We start from the raw sequence: 19,460 nt of genomic DNA on the forward strand, positions 1-19,460 counted from the left end.
CAGGGGAACGACCCCTTAGCTGTCATGAAAAGGGCCGCCATAGTTGAGAAGGTTGAGAAACATTGCTCTAATTGTAGCATAGACCACTGTATAATATATGTGTGTGTGTGCAGCATTTGTATTTGACGTTATTATGTAGACCTTGTTGTACATATTTTGTACATAGAAACATGTACATTCAGATATATTTAGAGGCTTTCTCTACTCTGTCTCTCTCTCTCTCTCCCACTTAGACTCTCTTTCTCTCTCTCTCACTTAGACTCTCTTTCTCTCTCCCACATAGACTCTCTTTCTCTCTCCCATATAGACTCTCTTTCTCTCTCCCACTTAGACTCTCTTTCTCTCTCCCACTTGGACTCTCTTTCTCTCTCCCACTTGGACTCTCTTTCTCTCTCTCACTTAGACTCTCTTTCTCTCTCCCACTTAAACTCTCTTTCTCTCTCCCACTTAGACTCTCTTTCTCTCTCCCACTTAGACTCTCTTTCTCTCTCCCACATAGACTCTCTTTCTCTCTCCCACATAGACTTTCTTTCTCTCTCCCACATAGACTCTCTCTCTCTCTCCCATTTAGACTCTCTTTCTCTCTCCCACTTAGACTCTCTTTCTCTCTCCCACAGAGACTCTCTTTCTCTCTCCCACTTAGATTCTCTTTCTCTCTCCCACTTAGTCTCTCTTTCTCTCTCTCTCACATAGACACTCTTTCTCTCTCCCACTTAGACTCTCTTTCTCTGTCCCACTTAGACTCTCTTTCTCTCTCCCACTTAGACTCTCTTTCTCTCTCCCACATAGACTCTCTTTCTCTCTCCCACTTAGACTCTCTTTCTCTCTCCCACTTAGACTCTCTTTCTCTCTCACACTTAAATTCTCTTTCTCTCTCCCACTTAGACTCTCTTTCTCTCTCTCACTTAGACTCTCTTTCTCTCTCCCACTTAGTCTCCTACTCTCTCTCTCTCTCTTTTTTTCCTTCTCCTTTCCTTCTCCCACTTAGACTCTCTTTCTCTCTCCCACTTAGACTCTCTTTCTCTCTCCCACATAGACTCTCTTTCTCTCTCTCACTTAAATTCTCTTTCTCTCTCCCACTTAGACTCTCCTCTCTCTCCCACTTAGTCTCCTACTCTCTCTCTCTTTCTTTCCTTCTTCTTTCCTTCTTTCCTTTCTCTCTCCCACTTAGACTCTCTTTCTCTCTCCCACTTAGACTCTCTTTCTCTCTCCCACTTAGACTCTCTTTCTCTGTCCCACTTAGACTCTCTTTTTCTGTCCCACTTAGACTCTCTTTCTCTCTCCCACTTAGACTCTCTTTCTCTCTCCCACATAGACTCTCTTTCTCTCTCCCACTTAGACTCTCTTTCTCTCTCCCACTTAGACTCTCTTTCTCTCTCTCACTTAAATTCTCTTTCTCTCTCCCACTTAGACTCTCTTTCTCTCTCTCACTTAGACTCTCTTTCTCTCTCCCACTTAGTCTCCTACTCTCTCTCTCTCTCTTTTTTTCCTTCTCCTTTCCTTCTCCCACTTAGACTCTCTTTCTCTCTCCCACTTAGACTCTCTTTCTCTCTCCCACATAGACTCTCTTTCTCTCTCCCACTTAGACTCTCTTTCTCTCTCCCACTTAGACTCTCTTTCTCTCTCTCACTTAAATTCTCTTTCTCTCTCCCACTTAGACTCTCCTCTCTCTCCCACTTAGTCTCCTACTCTCTCTCTCTTTCTTTCCTTCTTCTTTCCTTCTTTCCTTTCTCTCTCCCACTTAGACTCTCTTTCTCTCTCCCACTTAGTCTCCTACTCTCTCACTTAGACTCTCTTTCTCTCTCCCACTTAGACTCTCTTTCTCTCTCCCACATAGACTCTCTTTCTCTCTCCCACTTAGTCTCCAACTCTCTCTCTCTCTCCCTTTCTTTCCTTCTCTCTCCCACTTATTCTCTCTCCTACTCTCCGACTCGCGCTCTTGTTTCCTGCCAACTCTCTCTCTCCCCCTTTCTCTTATTTTCTCTGTTACTCTTTGTTTGTTTTTTGCTCATGCTTTCACACACCGACTATAAATTACCAGATGTAGAGCAATTTTTTAAAAAATATTTAAGTGTATGTGACTTTCTTTTAGAAATTTGACCAATCAATAAATGGAATAAATTAATACACCATTTTTATGTGACCAATCAATAGCGCAGTTTTCAAAAGTATTCAGCTGTGATACGTCGCCACAGATCTATATCAAATGTTTCTAGCAAGTGAATGTCTATTACTTTCAACTTCCATCTCAGTGACCCCTTGACCAGATGATGTTTATTTACAAACTAATTCTTACAAAGCATGTAAGTCAAACCCATTTTTTTAACTCGAAGAATAGTGAGTAGAATAGACCAACTATTGCATCACTCAACTGACTCTTCTTTTTTTTAAGTCATAAAATGTGTCTATATTTATTGTAATTCTACATAAACTATTCTCTAGTGAGTTACAAAACTAGACAGTATTTACAAAGTTAACATTCTTCACTGGATGCATATTGGAAACTAAAAGGTAATAAAATGATAAATGATCCATTCATTTAATAGATGTTGCGTATCGTAATACTAGACGATATTAAAATGATACATTCCTTCACTAGATGTTGCGTATCGTAAAACTAGACTGTATTAAAATGATACATTCCTTCACTGAATGTTGTGTATAGTAAAACTTTACAGTATTAAACTGATGATACATTCCGCTATTGAGTTCTTGTATCTTCCAAAACTAGTCAACATTCAAGTTGTAACATTCCCTGGATGCTGTATCTTCCAAAACTAGTCAGTACAAATAATTGAACCCCTCAATGCCCTAAGCAGGAGCACTTAGAGTATCGATTGTGTTCAAATAGATGAAGAATGGCAAGGCTTTCAACACTTGGGGGCTAGTGGTACACACATTTAGATGACGTCATAGTTTTTAGAAGAACTTCTGAAGCTACATGTTTACATCTTTTTTTTATACTGTCAAGTTTATCACACTAGTATTGTGTTAGTATAGTTCCATGGTTAGTCTAGTTAATCTATTTATCAATTAGGTCACCTGCTCATATCGTGAGTGTTGCTGCATTAGTTGATTTTCATTGAAAACACAAATGTAATCCTAATAATAACATAACAATAGAAGGACAGGAGTGAATAATTGTTCAATAAATCTACCCGTGCCTTACTACGTTTAACTATTTTCATAATTATGTACTTTAGATGGAAACCTTGGTTTTATCAACAACTCTCATCTTTCATACTTTTCCCAGTAAATTCTAGTGGTACATCCATTGCCCTACCTCCCCTCGCCATTAAAATAGTCCTACATACATTCTCTGAATATTCTTGGTCTCTTCAGTTCAAAATCTTGGTCTCTTCAGTTCAAAATCTTGGTCTCTTCAGTTCAAAATATTGGTCTCTTCAGTTCAAAATCTTGGTCTTTTCAGTTCAAAATCTTGGTCTCTTCAGTTCAAAATCTTGGTCTTTTCAGTTCAAAATATTGGTCTCTTCAGTTCAAAATCTTGGTCTTTTCAGTTCAAAATCTTGGTCTTTTCAGTTCAAAATCTTGGTCTCTTCAATTCAAAATCTTGGTCTTTTCAGTTCAAAATCTTGGTCTCTTCAGTTCAAAATCTTGGTCTCATCAGTTCAAAATATTGGTCTCTTCAGTTCAAAATCTTGGTCTCTTCAGTTCAAAATCTTGGTCTTTTCAGTTCAAAATCTTGGTCTCTTCAATTCAAAATCTTGGTCTCTTCAGTTCAAAATCTTGGTCTCTTCAGTTCAAAATATTGGTCTCTTCAGTTCAAAATCTTGGTCTCTTCAGTTCAAAATCTTGGTCTTTTCAGTTCAAAATCTTGGTCTCTTCAGTTCAAAATATTGGTCTCTTCAGTTCAAAATCTTGGTCTTTTCAGTTCAAAATCTTGGTCTCTTCAGTTCAAAATCTTGGTCTTTTCAGTTCAAAATATTGGTCTCTTCAGTTCAAAATCTTGGTCTTTTCAGTTCAAAATCTTGGTCTTTTCAGTTCAAAATCTTGGTCTCTTCAATTCAAAATCTTGGTCTCTTATATTCAAAATCTTGGTCTTTTCAGTTCAAAATCTTGGTCTTTTCAGTTCAAAATCTTGGTCTTTTCAGTTCAAAATCTTGGTCTCTTCAATTCAAAATCTTGGTCTCTTCAATTCAAAATATTGGTCTTTTCAGTTCAAAATCTTGGTCTTTTCAGTTCAAAATCTTGGTCTCTTCAGTTCAAAATCTTGGTCTCATCAGTTCAAAATATTGGTCTCTTCAGTTCAAAATCTTGGTCTCTTCAGTTCAAAATCTTGGTCTTTTCAGTTCAAAATCTTGGTCTCTTCAATTCAAAATCTTGGTCTCTTCAGTTCAAAATATTGGTCTCTTCAGTTCAAAATCTTGGTCTCTTCAGTTCAAAATCTTGGTCTTTTCAGTTCAAAATCTTGGTCTCTTCAATTCAAAATCTTGGTCTCTTCAGTTCAAAATCTTGGTCTCTTCAGTTCAAAATATTGGTCTCTTCAGTTCAAAATCTTGGTCTCTTCAGTTCAAAATCTTGGTCTTTTCAGTTCAAAATCTTGGTCTCTTCAGTTCAAAATCTTGGTCTTTTCAGTTCAAAATATTGGTCTCTTCAGTTCAAAATCTTGGTCTCTTCAGTTCAAAATCTTGGTCTCTTCAATTCAAAATCTTGGTCTCTTCAGTTCAAAATCTTGGTCTCTTCAATTCAAAATCTTGGTCTCTTCAGTTCAAAATCTTGGTCTCTTCAATTCAAAATCTTGGTCTCTTCAATTCAAAATCTTGGTCTCTTCAATTCAAAATCTTGGTCTCTTCAGTTCAAAATCTTGGTCTTTTCAGTTCAAAATCTTGGTCTTTTCAGTTCAAAATCTTGGTCTTTTCAGTTCAAAATCTTCGTCTCTTCAGTTCAAAATCTTGGTCTCTTCAATTCAAAATCTTGGTCTCTTCAGTTCAAAATCTTGGTCTCTTCAATTCAAAATCTTGGTCTCTTCAATTCAAAATCTTGGTCTTTTCAATTCAAAATCTTGGTCTCTTCAATTCAAAATCTTGGTCTCTTCAATTCAAAATCTTGGTCTCTTCAGTTCAAAATCTTGGTCTTTTCAGTTCAAAATCTTGGTCTCTTCAGTTCAAAATCTTGGTCTCTTCAATTCAAAATCTTGGTCTCTTCAATTCAAAATCTTGGTCTTTTCAGTTCAAAATCTTGGTCTCTTCAATTCAAAATCTTGGTCTTTTCAGTTCAAAATCTTGGTCTCTTCAATTCAAAATCTTGGTCTCTTCAATTCAAAATATTGGTCTTTTCAGTTCAAAATCTTGGTCTTTTCAGTTCAAAATCTTGGTCTTTTCAGTTCAAAATCTTGGTCTCTTCAGTTCAAAATCTTGGTCTCTTCAATTCAAAATCTTGGTCTCTTCAGTTCAAAATCTTGGTCTCTTCAATTCAAAATCTTGGTCTTTTCAGTTCAAAATCTTTTTCTTTTCAGTTCAAAATCTTGGTCTTTTCAGTTCAAAATCTTGGTCTTTTCAGTTCAAAATCTTGGTCTCTTCAATTCAAAATCTTGGTCTTTTCAGTTCAAAATCTTGGTCTCTTCAGTTCAAAATATTGGTCTTTTCAGTTCAAAATCTTGGTCTCTTCAATTCAAAATCTTGGTCTCTTCAGTTCAAAATCTTGGTCTTCTTAGTTCAAAATCTTGGTCTCTTCAGTTCAAAATATTGGTCTCTTCAGTTCAAAATCTTGGTCTCTTCAATTCAAAATCTTGGTCTCTTCAGTTCAAAATCTTGGTCTCTTCAGTTCAAAATCTTGGTCTCTTCAATTCAAAATATTAGTCTCTTCAGTTCAAAATCTTGGTCTCTTCAGTTCAAAATCTTGGTCTCTTCAGTTTAAAATCTTGGTCTCTTCAATTCAAAATCTTGGTCTCTTCAGTTCAAAATCTTGGTCTTTTCAGTTCAAAATCTTGGTCTCTTCAATTCAAAATCTTGGTCTCTTCAGTTCAAAATCTTGGTCTTTTCAGTTCAAAATCTTGGTCTCTTCAGTTCAAAATCTTGGTCTTTTCAGTTCAAAATATTGGTCTCTTCAGTTCAAAATCTTGGTCTCTTCAGTTCAAAATATTGGTCTCTTCAGTTCAAAATCTTGGTCTCTTCAGTTCAAAATCTTGGTCTCTTCAGTTCAAAATCTTGGTCTTTTCAGTTCAAAATATTGGTCTCTTCAGTTCAAAATCTTGGTCTCTTCAGTTCAAAATATTGGTCTCTTCAGTTCAAAATCTTGGTCTCTTCAGTTCAAAATCTTGGTCTCTTCAGTTCAAAATCTTGGTCTTTTCAGTTCAAAATCTTGGTCTCTTCAGTTCAAAATCTTGGTCTCTTCAGTTCAAAATCTTGGTCTCTTCAGTTCAAAATCTTGGTCTCTTCAGTTCAAAATCTTGGTCTTTTCAGTTCAAAATCTTGGTCTCTTCAGTTCAAAATCTTGGTCTTTTCAGTTCAAAATCTTGGTCTCTTCAATTCAAACCTTACCAGCTATTATAACTTCCCTTCACAATTGAGTGAATGAAGTGATGAGTGAATGAAGTGATGAGTGAATGAAGTGATGAGTGAATGAAGTGATGAGTGAATGAAGTGATGAGTGAATGAAGTAAGAAGTGAAAGAAGTGATGAGTGAATGAAGTAAGGAGTGAATGAAGTGGTGAGTGAATGAAGTGGTGTGTGAATGAAGTAAGGAGTGAATGAAGTGATAAGTGAATGAGGTGATGAGTGAATGAAGTAAGGAGTGAATGAAGTGATGAGTGAATGAAGGAATGAGTGAATAAAGGGATGAGTGAATGAAGTGGTGAGTGAATAAATGGATGAGTGAATGAAGTGATGAGTAAATGAAGTAAGGAGTGAATGAAGTAAGGAGTGAATGAAGTGGTGAGTGAATGAAGTGGTGAGTGAATGAAGTGGTGTGTGAATGAAGTAAGGAGTGAATGAAATGATAAGTGAATGAAGTGATGAGTGAATGAAGTAAGGAGTGAATGAAGTGAAGAGTGAATGAAGTGATGAGTGAATGAAGTAATGCGTAAATTAAGTGATTAGTGAATAAAGTGGTGAGTGAATGAAGTGATGAGTGAATGAAGTGAGGAGTGAATGAAGTGGTGAGTGAATGAAGTAAGGAGTGAGTGAAGTAAGAAGTGAATTAAGTGGTGAGTGCATGAAGTGATGAGTGAATGAAGTAAGTAGTGAATGAAGTGGTGAGTGAATGAAGTGATGAGTGAATGAAGTAATGCGTAAATTAAGTGATGAGTGAATAAAGTGGTGAGTGAATGAAGTGGTGAGTGAATGAAGTAAGGAGTGAATGAAGTGATGAGTGAATGAAGTAAGGAGTGAATGAAATGATGAGTGAATGAAGAGATGAGTGAATGAAGTGGTGAGTGAATGAAGTGAGGAGTGAATGAAGTGGTGAGTGAATGAAGTGATGAGTGAATGAAGTGATGAGTGAATGAAGTGATGAAGTGGTGAGTGAATGAAGTGGTGAGTGAATAAAGTGATGAATGAGTGAATGAAGTGGTGAGTGAGTGAAGTGGTGGGTTAATTAAGTGATGAGTGAATGAAGTGATAAGTGAATTAAGTGATGAATGAGTGAATGAAGTGGTGAGTGAATGAAGTGATGAATGAGTGAATGAAGTGGTGAGTGAATGAAGTGGTGAGTGATTGAAGTGGTGAATGGGTGAATGAAGTGGTGAGTGAATGAAGTGGGGAGTGAATTAAGTGATGAATGAGTGAATGAAGTGGTGAGTGAATGACGTGGTGAGTGAATGAAGTGGTGAGTGAATTAAGTGGTGAGTGAATTAAGTGATGAATGAGTGAATGAAGTTGTGAGTGAATGAAGTGTTGAGTGAATTAAGTGATGAATGAGTGAATGAAGTGGTGAGTGAATTAAGTGATGAATGAGTGAATGTAGTGGTGAGTGAATGAAGTGGTGAATGAAGTGATGAATGAGTGAATGAAGTGATGAATGAGTGAATGAAGTGATGAATGAGTGAGTGAAGTGGTGGGTGAATTAAGTGATGAGTGAATGAAGTGATGAGTGAATTAAGTGGTGAGTGAATGAAGTGGTGGGTGAATGAAGGGATTAGTGAATGAAGTGTTGAGTGAATGAAGTGGTGGTTGAATGAAGTGATGAGTGAATGAAGTGATGGGTGAATGAAGTGATGAGTGAAGAATGTGATGAGTGAAGAATGTGATGAGTGAATAAATAGACAGGTACATCTGAGACGAGATCACAAACTTTGAAAGTGTACATGCTAGTAAATAATCCTTTGTTCATTCGGACCTTGGGACAGTCCAGTGAGCTGGCGCGTGACCAAGAATTGACCAAACGTGTTTCCAAGAGAAACCAATCCGCTTCTGGCATTTGGAGTAGTCAATAAATATGGAGAATGTAAATCAAATCTCTAACAGACTACAGGAAAGGTGGCGCACCGGGAGGCGCAGCGTGGGGGTTGTGAGGAGTAACACTTCTCTTCTACAACACAGAACAGCTCCTACCAAAGTTAGAGAACTCTGTCTTCTTGTTGAAAGCCCAGGCATCAGATCAGACATAATCAAACATTAAACAATGAACTTTAACCTCGTTTTTGAAAGAACTCACACCTTTTGTGTGTGTGTACTAGGCAGTAGATAACCAGCTAATGAGGAAACACTCTTGCATACTCAAGTTTTCAGAAACACACTGTGTCAGTATGTCTCAGTATGTTTCAATATGTGTCAACATTTGTCAGTCAGAATGTGTCAGTATGTTTCAGTATGTGTTAGTATGTGTCAGTATGAGTCAGAATGTGTCAGTATGTTAGTATGTGTCCGTATGTGATGTGTCGTCAGTATGTGTCAGTATTTGTTAGTATGTGTCAGTATGTGTCAGTATGTATTGTGTTACGCTTGTTGAAATACTCCATCCTGAAGAATGTTTCAGTTAATGTCATGAAGACGTTGAACACAAAATGTGTTTCTTCTTTGAATTTACTCCAGATACTAGCAGTTTGACGTCTGCTTGTCTGGTCCTCATTTATTACCTCCCGTTGTTGTTTGTTCAGGTCAGTGTAAAAGTGTACTTAATCAAATGCAGCAGTTTGCTTTATATTGAATGTCTTTCTACGTTGAAATATTGACCCTGGCCAACGACTATCTCAGACACACACAAATGCTTGTCAAGTTATAGACCTACCACACATTCATCTTTTGTCTAAACGGACTAGTTTATATTTTTTCCCCTTCACTCCTCATTTAGTATCTGATATTAGACTCTATAGCTTTGAAGAAATCATTGGTGTAACTCTAAATCAGCGTCTCTTATAAGTAATATAAGCTTCTGAAAGATACGCTTGGAGTTCTTTCCCGTGAAACGAGGTACTTACAGCTGAATAAAAACAACAACAATATCTTACAACTTGCAAGTGACATAAAGTAGAGATACAGTTTACCTTTGAAGCGTCTCTCATGTTCCGCTCCTTTAAAGACCGCTCCCTCATGTTCCGCTCCTTCAAAGACCGATCCCTCATGTTCCGCTCCTTCAAAGACCGCTCCCTCATGTTCCGCTCCTTCAAAGATCGCTCCCTCATGTTCCGCTCCTTCAAAGACCGATCCCTCATGTTCTGCTCATTCAAAGACCGATCCCTCATGTTCTGCTCATTCAAAGACCGATCCCTCATGTTCTGCTCATTCAAAGACCGATCCCTCATGTTCTGCTCATTCAAAGACCGATCCCTCATGTTCTGCTCATTCAAAGACCGATCCCTCATGTTCTGCTCCTTTAAAGACCGATCCCTCATGTTCTGCTCATTCAAAGACCGATCCCTCATGTTCCGCTCCTTCAAAGATCGCTCCCTCATGTTCCGCTCCTTCAAAGACCGATCCCTCATGTTCTGCTCATTCAAAGACCGATCCCTCATGTTCCGCTCCTTCAAAGACCGATCCCTCATGTTCTGCTCCTTCAAAGACCGATCCCTCATGTTCTGCTCATTCAAAGACCGATCCCTCATGTTCTGCTCATTCAAAGACCGCCCCCTCTCATGTTCTGCTCATTCAAAGACCGCCCCCTCTCATGTTCTGCTCCTTCAAAGACCGATCCCTCATGTTCCGCTCCTACAAAGACCGATCCCTCATGTTCCGCTCCTTCAAAGACCGCCCCCTCTCATGTTCCGCTCCTTCAAAGACCGATCCCTCATGTTCTGCTCATTCAAAGACCGATCCCTCATGTTCTGCTCATTCAAAGACCGATCCCTCATGTTCTGCTCATTCAAAGACCGCCCCCTCTCATGTTCTGCTCATTCAAAGACCGCCCCCTCTCATGTTCCGCTCCTTCAAAGACCGATCCCTCATGTTCCGCTCAATCAAAGACCGCCCCCTCTCATGTTCCGCTCCTTCAAAAACCGATCCCTCATGTTCCGCTCATTCAAAGACCGCTCCCTCATGTTCCGCTCCTTCAAAGATCGCTCCCTCATGTTCCGCTCCTTCAAAGACCGATCCCTCATGTTCTGCTCATTCAAAGACCGATCCCTCATGTTCTGCTCATTCAAAGACCGATCCCTCATGTTCTGCTCATTCAAAGACCGATCCCTCATGTTCTGCTCATTCAAAGACCGATCCCTCATGTTCTGCTCATTCAAAGACCGATCCCTCATGTTCTGCTCCTTTAAAGACCGATCCCTCATGTTCTGCTCATTCAAAGACCGATCCCTCATGTTCCGCTCCTTCAAAGATCGCTCCCTCATGTTCCGCTCCTTCAAAGACCGATCCCTCATGTTCTGCTCATTCAAAGACCGATCCCTCATGTTCCGCTCCTTCAAAGACCGATCCCTCATGTTCTGCTCCTTCAAAGACCGATCCCTCATGTTCTGCTCATTCAAAGACCGATCCCTCATGTTCTGCTCATTCAAAGACCGCCCCCTCTCATGTTCTGCTCATTCAAAGACCGCCCCCTCTCATGTTCTGCTCCTTCAAAGACCGATCCCTCATGTTCCGCTCCTACAAAGACCGATCCCTCATGTTCCGCTCCTTCAAAGACCGCCCCCTCTCATGTTCCGCTCCTTCAAAGACCGATCCCTCATGTTCTGCTCATTCAAAGACCGATCCCTCATGTTCTGCTCATTCAAAGACCGATCCCTCATGTTCTGCTCATTCAAAGACCGCCCCCTCTCATGTTCTGCTCATTCAAAGACCGCCCCCTCTCATGTTCCGCTCCTTCAAAGACCGATCCCTCATGTTCCGCTCAATCAAAGACCGCCCCCTCTCATGTTCCGCTCCTTCAAAAACCGATCCCTCATGTTCCGCTCATTCAAAGACCGATCCCTCATGTTCTGCTCATTCAAAGACCGCCCCCTCTCATGTTCTGCTCATTCAAAGACCGCCCCCTCTCATGTTCTGCTCTAGGATGAAATGCTTTTCGTACTAATTATTTCAAGGTCAATATTGATTGCTTAAAAAAAAAAGTTTGTGTGCAGCTATGATTGATAATTTTTCTAATATTTAGAGAAAGGAAAGTTGTTTTTTTATACCCGTTTCTATTTTGACTTGTTTTAGTCAGCTTTGTAATAATAAACAAGATTACAAAGAGAGTTTGTGTTATCACACAAACTCAGAGGCGGCCCCCATCGAAGTCACTAATGGACCAGGAATATTGAAGCCATAATCTTGTTTTGATCGTTTAAATTTTAAATTAACGAAATTGTAAAAAAAAACTTTTTTTTTCACATAAAAGCAAACAGGACAACACTTTGTCTTTGATAAAACCCTTCTAACCAGGGGCGGACTGGCTATATGGGCAAACGGGCAAATGCCCGGTGGGCCGGTACCAAATGGGCCGGTCTGGTAGCGACCAAAGAAAAAAAATCAATGCAGACAACTTTTAAAAAAAGTGACAGCAACAAGACACAAAGACCCAAACACGTTTTCTTGTTGTTGTTGTTTTTTAAATTATTACTAGACATGTGTTACCCGCGACCCGGGTAACGAAATAATAATGTACTAAGTAAAGCGAATGTGTCAATGTAAAAATAGTGTGAATGAAGCTATGAAATCAAAATAGCTAATAGGCTTAAATCCATTTTTTCAAATTAAAACATTTGCTTTTAGGCCTACATATATTTGATTAAAATTTGAGATGAATAGACTTAATTTTGTATGTTCATGTGTTAAAGTATAAAGTAGATCTTGAGGTAGACATAGATCTAAATCTACACTAATCTAGAGTTAAAAATTGGCTTTTATAGAGTTCATTCTGTGTTGCGCATGCGTGACCTTTTTTCATGAATGAATATATGGCCTGTCTCAACACGGCTACGCAGCTTTAGCGAACAGCGAATGAATGTATTTAAAAATGCTTTAGAAAAACAAATTTGAATGTTAATTTGATTAAAATATGAAATGAATGGACAATAATTAGTATGTTTATGTGTTAAAGCATAAAACTATCTTTGCGAAAAGAAATTTTATCATCAATGATATGAGGGTTCAATGAGGGTTTTAGACTCAGTAGAGAGATGTGTTAATGTGTAACCATTTGGTAATGTCTAATGAAAGAATGTTCGCCAGGAAATCTGTAGTCACAGATATAACGAACTAATTAATGCAAAAAATGCTTTTAAAACATAAAATTGAAGGTTAATTTATTATATAATGAAATCAATGGATCTTCTTTTGTATTTTCATGTGTCAAAGTAAAAAAACTATCTGCGCAAAGTGTATTTCTTAAAATTAGATCTAGGTCTAAATCCTTTCGATCTTTTCTCATGTCAACATTGTAGACATGGCCTAGATCCATAAAATACTATAGCTGTAATAGTGTCGGACAACTTTATTTTTTTTTTAGGGTCTTAAATTTGTTTTAGGGCTACAATACATACACTAAGGTCTAAGTTGGTACCCAAGAAACATTCCTGCCAAGTTTTATCAAGATTGGTCAAGCGGTTTTGATGTCTATAAGTAACATACATACACCTCATATTCTACTTTATAGTAGACTAGCCTGACATTACCCGCGGCCTGCGGGTCTAAGTTTGTGTTAACTAATGTAGTGGATTGGATTTAGATGTATGTTAAACTTAGCTAATGATCCTTTCAAGTTTTTTCTCTTTCGCTACGAAAATAAAATTAGGTTTGCGAAAATGGGTTTACCCTAAGCCGATACATTCATATCTATTAAAAACGAAAAGAGCGATAGCTTTGTTAAATGAATGGGATTATAAAGTGAACAATTAAACGAAATAATTTTTAGTATGCGATTCATGAATGAATATAGATCTAGGCCTATCTCAAATCGGCTTCGCAGCTTTCGTAAACGAATGTGGTCTCTTAAAAATGCTTTAGAAAACCAAATTTGAATGTTTATTTGATCAAAATATGAAATGAATGGACTATAATTAGTATGTTCATGTGTTAAAGTATAAAAATATCTGTGCGAAGAGAAGTTTTATCATCTTAGAGTTGAATTAGAGTTTTAGATCTAGGGATGGGATTATAAAGTAAACAATTAAACGAATTAATTTTTAGTACGCGATTCATTACGGTATTGTCTAATGAAAGAATGTTCGCCAGGAAATCTGTAGTTACATATATAAGGAACTAATTTATGTAAAAAATGCTTTTGAAACACAAAATTGAAGGTTAATTTTATTATATAATGAAATCAAAGGATCTTCTTTTGTATTTTCGTGTGTCAAAGTAAAAAACTATCTGCGCAAAGTGTATTTCTTAAAATTAGATCTAGGTCTAAATCCTTTCGATCTTTTCTCATGTCAACATTGTAGACATGACCTAGATCCATAAAATACTATAGCTTGCATAGAGTCGGACAAATTATTTTTTTTAGGGTCTTAGGTTTGTTTTAGGGCTACAATACATACACTAAGGTCTAAGTTGGTACCCAAGAAACATTCCTGCCAAGTTTTATCAAGATTGGTCAAGCGGTTTTAATGTCTATAAGTAACATACATACACCTCACATTCTACTTTATAATATAGATTTTACAATTAATTTTGTTTAAAATTCAACAAGAATATAATTTTAAGAATTACACTATACACTGTACGTGTTATCATTTGTAAAACGTTAGACCGTACTTTCTGCTATGCACGAGCGGCATGGCCTTCAACACTACTTTGATGTCTTCAAGACTGTGTTTGGCCTGATCATTTTGCTGGTCGGCATGGGCTTTTGATGGCACTCCTATTTTTGTTTTGCTCCTTCCCTCACCCGTTTTTTTTTATGGTTCCATGAAAGTTAACGAAAAAGAAGGATGGGAGAGGTTAAGTTAGAAAACATTGATATACGGCAAAAGGGGAGACAATTAGCTCTTTAACAAAACACATGCACACAGCCGCGAAATTGCAAACCACACAACTTATTTATAACTCAATATGGGTATGAAGATCTACTTTCTGCGATTTGAAAAGAAAAAGTAAGTTTCTTGTTGTTTATTTGTAATAACATAGATTTAAACATACTACACTTAAGGCTTACAAAAAAAATATTATTTAATTAAAACATAAATCTAGATCTAAATCAATTTTATACCGTTGTGATTAACGGCAAACTTATGCTTAGTATGAAGTCATTGATGATGAAAATTATAACAATAATTACAATAATTTATATAGATCTAGCGCTGTCACATCCGATATTTAATGAAAGGAGATTTAGAATCATTTATATTTTAAATAATATATTCATATACAAATCTCGTTTTTGAGAATGTACTAGGAGGAAGCAAGAGCTTTTCACATTTAGAAGTACCTCTCTAACCGTTCTGCTTTCTCTTATCTTTTAAATGAATATATATATATATTATAGTTCGTCCATCGTAGTTCGATTATGACCACTTTGTCTTCCAGGGAGTTGAGAGCTTTGCACTGGGGTTTTATGTCTCCTCGTGTGGCTGGTGAGACCTATGTGAGCCTGGAATGTTCGGCCGCACACTAGGCAAGATTTTCAAGCTGGAGCTAGTGTCATTGGCCTTGCTTTTCTTCTCTGGCGTTTTTTCTTCTGCCAGATTTGTTCTCTTTTCTTCAGCAACCTGTGCGCCGGTTTTCACAGCGCGACGTCATGATGCTCTGTCATGTGCCTCTGTCTCCCAGGTGGATGGGTCTATGCTGAACGCCTTCAGAGAAGATTTGAGGGTGTCCCTGAAGCGTTTTCTTTGACCACCTTAAGAGCGCTTCCCTTCGCTTAAATGGCCATACAAGAGTCGTTTAGGGATGCGGTGGTCTTCCATTCTGCATACGTGTCCTGCCAATCGCAGCTGGGACTGCATCAGGGTGTGTGGATGCTTAGCAGACCCGCCCTTTGAAGAACTTCAGTATCTGGTATTTTGTCTTGCCATTTGACATTCAGTATTTTTCACAGACATGTCATGTGGAAGTGATTCAGTTTCTTTGCATGTTAACTGTACACTATCCATGTTTCTGAGGCATAGAGCAATGTAGAGGAGGATGACGGCTCGATAGACCCCTAGTTTTGTATTTGTGGTGATACCACTTTAAAGGAATGGTTTCTCATGCAGGAAAACCAATGATTTAGCATATTTTAAGTCACAGATCAACATGCATGACTAGATTGACACGTGAAATGCGTAGTACCTAATTATTTTACTATTTTGAAGAAACGTCTGTAATCTATAAGTAATACCAAAAAGTTTGAAACTCATTAAGGCTGCTATTGTAGAGTTTATAGTTTTCAGACTTCATACGTGTAGATCTATAAATAGAATACATATACGAAAGCATACATCCAGTTTTCGATGCGTTATCAAACTTTATATATTTTGAATAGAATTAGGCTTACACCTATGATAAAACACATGGGCTAAGCCGAGAAGGGAAGAATTCAAACCATCACTGGCCTCAGATCTCATTGTCTAAAAGGGAAACTTTACTTACTTCCCCAGTGCAGCCAACGTAAGCAAACTACAGTCACCAAATTTCATGAGCGTAGCCATAAGTGGTTTTATGCCCCCCCCCCCCCATTCCAATACAAAAGTAAAGGATTTTACCATTTTCTACCAGTCGCTGGACTCCATTGAATAGAAGATTTAGTCTTTGATTTTTTTAGCGGAAGAGTAACAGGCTAATTGCACTGTAGATACCTCAGAATATGCATTTTTTAAAGCATAAAATAACGGAAATAATGTTTGGATCCGGGGCTTTGCCCCGGACACCACTGGGGGAGCTTACGGCGCTCCCCCGGACTACCTAGCTGTACCTGTCCCTTGGCGGTGTGTAATACCTTTCACTAATTATAGGAAGAGAGTATTCTAGAGTAGAAAAAACGTTTAAAAGAATGAAAGATAAGAATGTAGTGAAGATTAATTACATATACACACACTAATATATATATTATATATATGACATGCCATTTGTGGGCCGGTTTATATGGTAATGCCCGGGCCGATTTTGATACCCAGTCCGCCCCTGCTTCTAACTCTTCTGGAATAAGTAGAGTAGAGATCAAACTGATCACCTAAAAAGTAGAGATCAAACTGATCACCTAAAAACAGAATGGAAACCTCCCAGAGAGTGTCAGTGGCACCTGGTGCGGTAACTCAGGGTTTCATCCCTTACCAATCAACTTTCTTCAGATATGTTCCAATAAACGCTATTGCTAGTTAGTTCTTTTTGTTGAACAAATACAGTGAACTGATTACCTACTATTATTGATTTTTACTCAAATGTAAAATGAGTGTCAAATCTATTATAAAATCCCACTGTTTATGACATTTATTCAAATATTGCAAATTAGAAACAGACTTAACATCACCTGAACAGGTTTTTTTTCGTTATACTTTAACACAGAAGTGGTATTACGTTGTGCTTTGACATTTAAACTTAAACTACCATCTTGATGTGTCTAGACATGTTTGGGCATATATCTAGAGATTTTAATATAATTATCTTTTCCGATGTGTCTACTTTTGCCAAGATATAATTGTATCAACTTGGTTGTCATCCCAAAAATAGTTTCATCCGGTGCGACCTCACCCTTCGCACCCCCGTAGTGACGCTACTGCTCCCAGATACGTACTTTTCCCCAACAATGTCGATTACTATATTGGAGTAGACGGGCTAGGAAATTTTTAAAAAAATTAGCCCTCACGACTAACCGGTTTCCTTTGCGAACAGCATAGTGCACTATTACCCACTAGTAGACCTACTAATCCTGATCATAATCGCTCTATCTACTTTATAGGTCTTGACTATAGCTATAGAATGTAGAATATATCTAGAGCTAGACTAGATCTAGATTTCTAACTAGTTCTAGATGTAGTCTAGATATCTAGGTCTAGACATAGCTAGTAGCCTATCTAGACTAGGTTAAGACCTAGAATCTAGACTAGGCTAAGACCTAGAATCTAGACTAGGTCTAGACCTAGAATCTAGAGTAGGTCTAGACCTATAATCTAGACTTGGTCTAGATCAAGATCTAGAACTAAATCTAGAATCCAGGCTATATCAAGAATCTAGACTAGAATCTAGACTAGAATCTAGACCTAGAATCTAGATATATAATCTAGAATCTAGATCTAGAATAGAATTCGTATGACTTTAAATCGTTAAATAACTAGACCTATACTTAAGCTAATATTATGATCAGGATTAGATGTATAGATGTAAATTTTGTTCGAATTGTTTAATACGTTTAAATCTAAATCTAGATCTACATCTGACCTCTAATTTAGATTGTTGTCAAGTCACTAGCGGATCCAGAACTTTGTAGTGAGGGGAGGGCGATTATTTTCCAAACCCTAAGCCTAAGCCTAACGCTCAGTAAACCCTAACCCTGTGCGTAAACGTACAGTACAGCTTTTTTTTTTTTGTACTCAGTAGTTGATTGCCTAACTTTTAACTGCTAAAAATTAGAAAATTAGTAATATACATTAAAATACAAGAAAAGTAATAGTTTTTTTTTCAAAAAGGTGCCGCGTACCGTCACTAAAAAAAAGCCCTGTATCTATATTATAAAGTAGAATGTGTGGAGTATGTATGTATGTATGTATGTATGTATGTATGTTACTTATAGACATCAAAACCGCTTGACCAATCTTGATAAAACTAGGCAGGAATGTTCCTTGGGTACCAACTTAGACCTTAGTGAATGTATTGTAGCCCTAAAACAAATGTAAGACCCTCAAAAAAAATAAAGTTGTCCGACTCTATTACAGCTATAGTATTTTATGGATCTAGGCCATGTCTACAATGTTGACATAAGAAAAGATAGAAAGGATTTAGACCTAGATCTAATTTTAAGAAATACACTTTGCGCAGATAGTTTTTTACTTTGACACATGAAAATACAAAAGAAGATCCATTGATTTCATTATATAATAAAATTAATCTTCAATTTTGTGTTTCAAAAGCATTTTTTACATTAATTAGTTCCTTATATCTGTGATTACAGATTTCCTGACGAACATTCTTTCATTAGACAATACCGTAATGAATCGCGTACTAAAAATTAATTCGTTTAATTGTTTACTTTATAATCCCATCCCTAGATCTAAAACTCTAATCCAACTCTAAGATGATAAAACTTCTCTTCGCACAGATAGTTTTATACTTTAACACATAAATATATTAATTAAAGTCCATTCATTTCATATTTTGATCAAATAAATATTCAAATTTGGTTTTCTAAAGCTACATTCGTTTACGAAAGCTGCGAAGCCGAGTTGAGATAGGCCTAGATCTATATTCATTCATGACTCGCGTACTAAAAATTATTTCGTTTAATTGTTCACTTTATAATCCCATTTATTTAACAAAGCTATCGCTCTTTTCGTTTTTAATAGATAAGAATGTATCGACTTCGGGTAAACCATTTTCGCAAAACTAATTTTATTTTCGTAGCGAAAGAGAAATAACGTGAAAGGATCATTAGCTACGTTTAACATACATCTAAATCCAATCCACTAGATTATTCAAAAGCAAATGTTTTAATTTAAAAAAAAAATGGATTTAAGCCTATTAGCTATTTTTACATTGACACATTCGCTTTACTTATTACATTATTATTTCGTTTAATTGTTTACAAAACACTCTCAGTGACTATATCGACAGTAATGCGCAAATAAAGACCCGCGGGTCGCGGGTAACATATGTCTAGTATATATATATATAGGCTCTCTCTCTCTCTCTCTATATATATATATATATATATGTATATATATATATATATATATATATATATATATATATATATATATATATATATATATATATATATATATATATATATATGAGAATTTAAAAGCAGCAATATGTAGCTTATATTGTATAGATATTTAACTAATTTTGTTTACAAATTATGATTTCTCCATAAAAATAAGGCCGCCCCCCCCCCACTCAGAGGGCTAGAGTGGGTAGGGCAGTAGAAGCAATCAACGCCCCCCCCCCCCCACCTCACGGAATCGGCCATGATACCAGAAGGGTAGCGACATAATGACAAAATGA

The 19,460-nt window shown here is 37.2% G+C and overlaps 1 protein-coding gene across 2 annotated transcripts in view; it reads left to right on the forward strand.

Moving 5' to 3' along the window:
• LOC106060614 (5-hydroxytryptamine receptor 1D-like) overlaps positions 1–19,460 on the forward strand; it is a 140,955-nt gene that overhangs the window by 89,086 nt on the left and 32,409 nt on the right. Inside the window, exon 1 of one of the 2 annotated variants that reach the window (XM_056039045.1) lies at positions 2,167–2,303. The exons of the other annotated variant lie outside the window; for it this stretch is intronic. The gene's annotated coding sequence lies outside the window, so the exon portion shown is untranslated. Of the gene's footprint in view, positions 1–2,166; positions 2,304–19,460 lie in introns of those variants that run through there. 2 annotated transcript variants of the gene reach the window in all.

The sequence above is a fragment of the Biomphalaria glabrata genome, chromosome 1 (assembly GCF_947242115.1).
Source record: "Biomphalaria glabrata chromosome 1, xgBioGlab47.1, whole genome shotgun sequence".
Taxonomy (NCBI): Eukaryota; Metazoa; Mollusca; class Gastropoda; family Planorbidae; genus Biomphalaria; species Biomphalaria glabrata.